A 6,147-nucleotide genomic window follows, 5' to 3' on the forward strand; every position below is an offset into this window, starting at 1 on the left:
AATGGGTTTAATTCATCCTCTGCAATATAGTTTCTCACCTACAAGTCCTAATTCCCAAATAGTCATCCCCAAGATATCAGAATGGCTAAAATATTAAAGTTGTCTAGCAGTCTGCAAACTTGTACATTTACATAAATTTTAAAAATGTTTATCTAAATCATTTAATTATGAAAACACAAGTAAAATATACCTGAATTCTTTGTTCTCACACCCACAATTCTTACACTATTATATATGTATGCCTGTGACTGACTTGTAGTTGAAATTATATAATTTTCTCTTAATCTTAGCTCACTCACAACTTGAAATTATTAGGAGAAATGAGATCTTCTCTCATTAGCCTAAATGGGTCTCCAAATGCTCCTCTACACTTTTATAACTACATTTATGTTTACTGAAATCTCACAATAAGTCTCCTTCATATACTCTTCCTCCTCCATTAATGTTGTCTCTAAAATACAGTTCACAACATATGTTCTACCCACTGCCAAAACTCAAAGTAGCATGAAATAAATTACAAACATAGTAACATAGACAATGCATGTGGTCTTCAATCATAATTACTTGCCATCCTCTCTCTTCACAATGATGGTGGAATTTCATTTGTTGCAATAATAAACAAAAGTTTAAGAGATATATTCAATTCATTTATTTTATTATCTTAAATATATATCTTTTTACAATATCTATATTAAATTTTGTATTTAATTACAAAATAAATTATCAATATTTTAAATCTATTAAAATTATATATATATATATATATATATATATATATATATATATATATATATATATATATATATTGCAATTTTAAAAAACAAAAACAAAAGACCATAGTCTACACACACACTGAGTACAATAAAGTCATGACAAAATAAGAGATAGAAGAAGAGAACCTACTAGCCTATGATATAGAAGAAACAAACTTGTAGAGAAGATACAAGCTTGTAAGCATAGAATAGGAAATATACAAGCTCATAAGCAAAGAAGATACAAGCTTCTAAGTTTTTCTTTACTTGTATTTTAAAATAGAAAAGCTACACTTTAATTTTCAATAATTTCAATATGATTTTTAAAAATATTATGATTGAGTTATAATTTTAAATCCCAAAATTTCATTAATTTAATTTAATTTAATTCATTATATTTATACTTAAGTTTTTTTTTAAATATTGTATTTGCTCTCCTTTCCCATCCATCCCTATGTGTACATATTACTTCTGCAATCTCTCTTCCTCTTTTTTCTTCTATATATATATATATATATTTGTTTCTCTATATCTCCCTCTACTTCTCACTCTCCATTTCCATCTACATATCTCCACTAGCTCAAAAGTTGTGGGTTAATCCCCATTTTGTGCAACATAAAGTGTTCAAATTGGCTATGGATCCCTATTGCAAAGATATTGGAGTTATAACTAAATTTTCTTTTGTACATAGTAGGCATATAGTTTCATAATTCTTGGTTGAATTATAATTAACTCTAACAAGAATATAATAGGTATCTAGTTTATGTCTTACAAGAGATAATGATCTTCACTCTCTATTAGCGGTGTAAAGTCAAGGATGCAATGACCCAAAAGGCTTTAAAGTTCTAATAAAAGAAATACATTATTTGTTGGATACAATTGTTCAATTATGTGTTGTCTTTGATGTCACACAAATGTCATATTAGTCATCAGACAGAGTCTACCGAGCTCAGATAGTCAACAAGGCAAAGGACAGAGTCTATAGAGCTCAGATGGTCAGCAAGGCAAAAGACAGAGTCTATCAAGCTCAGTTGGTCAGCAAGGCAAAGGACAAAGTCTACCGAGCTCAGAAGGTTAGTAAAGAAGGTTTACAGTGTCTATTGAGTAGACAGTTGTTACCGAGCTTTCAAGGTTAAGCAAGAAAATTTAGTTGTTACCAAGCTCACTCGGTCATCAAAGGAAAATGTGGCAGAAACAACTCTTACCGAGCTCTCATGAATAGTGAAGGAATTTAGTTCTTACCGAGTAAACTCGGCAGCCAAAGAATTGTGCAGATGTTGCAATGTTAATCGAGTTAAGACAGTTAACTCAGGAAATTTTTGAAAGTAGTATTTACCGAGGAGGGTCAGCCAATGAAGGATTTCATTGATTTATGAAATAACATTTATTTGTTTAAAGTAATATTTGTAGCCGACTGATGTATGGTTTATTGGTAAATGTAACATGTGAATGAGCCGACTTGATAATCTGAATGGTATAAATAAGAGGTCAAGTTGCGAATTCTAAGTGTGAGAGGTGGATTTGATGTGATATGAAGACTGATTATTGTGAAGGCAAATTTTGAAGAATGATCAGAGATCATTGAGGAGCAGCAAAGCTATATTTGATCAAGGAGGATCTAGTGATGCAGAACAGAGACCTATAATCAACAAATTTAGCTGTATCTTATTAAGGTCAATTCATTGTTGCTTTCTAACCATTGTAGCAATGATTTCAAATCTATTAACAAAGTTGGTTTAACAACCATTTTTGTAAATCCTCTAACAAGGTGATAATTCAATTGAATTGTTCTAAAGACCTCTAGCAAGGCCACTCCTAACTGGGTGATCAAAATCCTCTAATAGGGCCACACCTAATAGTGTGTATCGTAACCTTTAACAGGGTTGGCTCCTAACAGGGCTCACTTCAAAAGAGTGAAAATTGGTAACTAGTTACTTGGTGGTTTTTCCCATATTGGGTTTCCCTGTTAAATCTAGTGTCTCTTATGTTCATTTTATTTATAATTGCATGCATGATTGCTTAAAGATCAATAACAGTTTAATTTACTGAGTTACAACATTTTTGTTATGTTTACCGAGTATCAACAATAACTAGATCTTTAAGACATCTAAGGGATCTGTGGATTAATTTTTGTAGTAACTGATTCACCCCCACCCCCCCCCCCCCCCCCCCCCTCTCAGTTACTTTATCTTTAATCCCAACATTATTTCTATTGCTATTTGGCTTCATCAAAATGTTATAAATCAAGAGCTCTCATTCCTCTTGCTAGGAGAAACTTAGGTTAGTGCTTTTAAAATAACAATATTAAAAAAAAAAAAATCTTGATAACACCTAAAAAGCTACATGTAGTCATTTGATTTTTGTTTATCCTTGTTAATGGTCGATGGTGTAACTTGAGTTTGTGGTTCTCTTACAGACAACAATGAGTTATCCTATGTACTTTTCCTAGAATATGGCAATATTTTATACAAGTTGTAGTATTACTAACTTATTTTTCTATGGTAGTGAAAATGCTCTTCAATCTCTTCTCAAAATTTTATTGCAAATTACATCACAAGGGTTTCATTGTCTTCTTTGGATACATTATATTGACCTTCTTCAATTATTAGATCTCAAATCAAGCCAACATCTAAGTACATAAGTAAATTTGATGCCATTGGCCTTCACAAATTATGGCATCTAGGATTCCATTTCAAGTTCACAGTCAAATGTACAACTTTACTCAACTCTTACCCCTAAACCCACTACAATAAAGGTAGGAACTTTAGCACTTGCACCCCTTACTTTTATGGCTTCTTTATCAAATGGATGATTATTTATGCATGCATATATTAAAATATTTGATTTTAAATCCTTAAATTATTATATTTGATGACAAGATTTAGGATAGTAATAATTGTTAGAGTAAAAGGTTAATTAAACTTATTTATTTAAATTTTCTTTGCTCCCTTCTTAAGATTTCCCTTTATGCACTTGCATTTCAATTTAATAAGTAATTAGTAATTATTAAATGGCATTTACCTCTTAGGGTTTCCCTTTTAGGTTTTTGATCTCCTTCATAAGGATTTAATGGTTGTAAATTTATTCATTGTCTTTTGCACAAGTAAATACAATCTTCTTGTTTATTGAGCAAACCCTTCTCTCTCCCTGCCTTTCTTACTTCCTTGTAACAGGTTATTTTCATGTAAGATATCTAGGGATATGTGGATTTATTCATTATAAAATCTTACATGGTATCAAAACCTTGCCTGCGACTATTCGTTCTTGTTTAAAGAAAAAGAAGAACGAGGATTTGACAACTCTCCTTCAAAAGAGAAATATTGATATTCCTTCTACTTCTCAGATATCTTCATCATCATCATCATTTCAATCAAATGGTAAAGATATAGGAAAGGGTCATGCACTATGTAAAACTACTACTCCACCCTCCTCTAGATGATTATTGGATTCATGTGCTTCACATCATATGGCATCTTCATAGGATTTTTTCTCTTCTTTTGAGGCTTCTCCTACTCCACACATTTTGATGGGGAACAACACTATTATAACTGTATATGAGAAAGGTTATATTGCCATTGATGATGGTACATTTCATGATGTACTTTGTGTTCCATCTTTGTCCTCTAACTTTCTATCTATTTATCAAATTTTCATGCAGGATATCTAGGGATCTATGGATTTGTTTGTTATCAAATTCTACAATATTTCATTTATGAACTATTGAAGAGAGTATTCGAACATTGAAAGTATTATCAAGTAACAATATTTAGGAATTATATTGATTATGAATAATTTAAACACATTGTATCCTTTGTGTTTTTATTTTTTCAAATCTTGGAGAATTTGTGCTAGTGGATTGACTTTAGTAAAGGAAATTATACTATAACTTTCTTATAAGAACCCCCAAAAGACGTATGTAAGCACCATGGTAGTCCAAAAGAAAATATATTTAAAAGTACTTGAAATAATTGATCAGAAAAATCACTTATACTAGGACAATAAAGAACAAAACCATAGTCATAACAACATAATCATGTCATACCTAGACTAGATTGTATGTGGTTGTATCCCTATGCAAAGCATGTGGCATGGAAAAATTTGTAATGACACCTAAAAAAAATCTTTTCAATACTAGATTCTTAGATCTAATCATTGAACATGTCACACAATAACATCTTCCATGTCAAGAAATTTAATTTGACAAAATAGGCAAGTTATCCCAACTCTTAAAGACGTGATTTTTTCTCAATCCATAATATAAGTGTATAATGATTCTCAACTTGACTATGTAAATGTTTTTCATCATTAACATTTTGGATTATATTTTGTGATCTCTCATTTATTTTATTAATCTCAACACTTATACTTATGAATTATTTTATTATGTGTTTAGTTACTTTATTAGATCAAATTATATTTGTAAAAAAAAAATTATTTCCCCTACATTTTAATAAATCTCACTACCAAAACCCATCTAATGTCTTCTTTTGGGATTTGTTTACCTTCATTTTCTATGTTTGATCTAATAGTTTTGTATTTCTCTCATTCCAGGTCCAAAATTCATGTGTGGTTTTCTTACCTTCCCCTACTTTTGATCAATCATATAAGGTTGCAAGTTAGAGCACCTATCAAAATCTCACATTCTAATTAGGAGAAATTGTTAAGATCTTACTTGAAAAATATATACAACATAAGCAATTGTATTTAAAAGTGATTGTAATGTGTAGATGAATAACTACAAATATGATTTCATTAGACTATTAAAAGTAAATACCATTGATCTTGACAGGGTGGGACAACCTCATTAAGAACAATATGAGCATGTGTAATATTAAATCTAGGTTAACTACTATTCTATTGCAACCTAAATATAATTCTTCCAAAATTTCAACTTGTGAGAGACAACCTATGTGCAATAAATGCACACACCTATAAAAAAACAATTACCTTTAAAGGAAACCTTACCCATCTATTCCTCATTTCAATAGGTTTTGGTTCATCTTCTACACTCGGTTTATCCTCTACCTGGTGATCTTGCTTCTCTTTTTGCCAATAATTTCCATGATTTATCCTCTTCAACTTATCTTCTGCCTTTAGAGCATACTGATAAGCATCCTCAATCGAATCAATCTTCAACATACCAATCTCATCCTAAATATTGAATCTCAAACCATTAATGTATTGATCTATCTTCTCCTTAGACAATTCTCTATGTCCAGACTGAATAGTCAGCTTGTAGAACTCCTCAGTATAATCCTTCACAAACATATACTTCTGCTTCAGATTTTGCAACCTCTTAAACAACTCAAGTTCATAATCAACATGTATGAACTTAGCCTTCAATTTTGTCACCATCAGTATCCAACAAGTGATCTTCATTTCACCTTCGTCTTCT

This window comes from Cupressus sempervirens, chromosome 11 (assembly GCF_028749045.1).
Source record: "Cupressus sempervirens isolate cs-2001-9-10 chromosome 11, ASM2874904v1, whole genome shotgun sequence".
Lineage (NCBI taxonomy): Eukaryota > Viridiplantae > Streptophyta > Pinopsida > Cupressales > Cupressaceae > Cupressus > Cupressus sempervirens.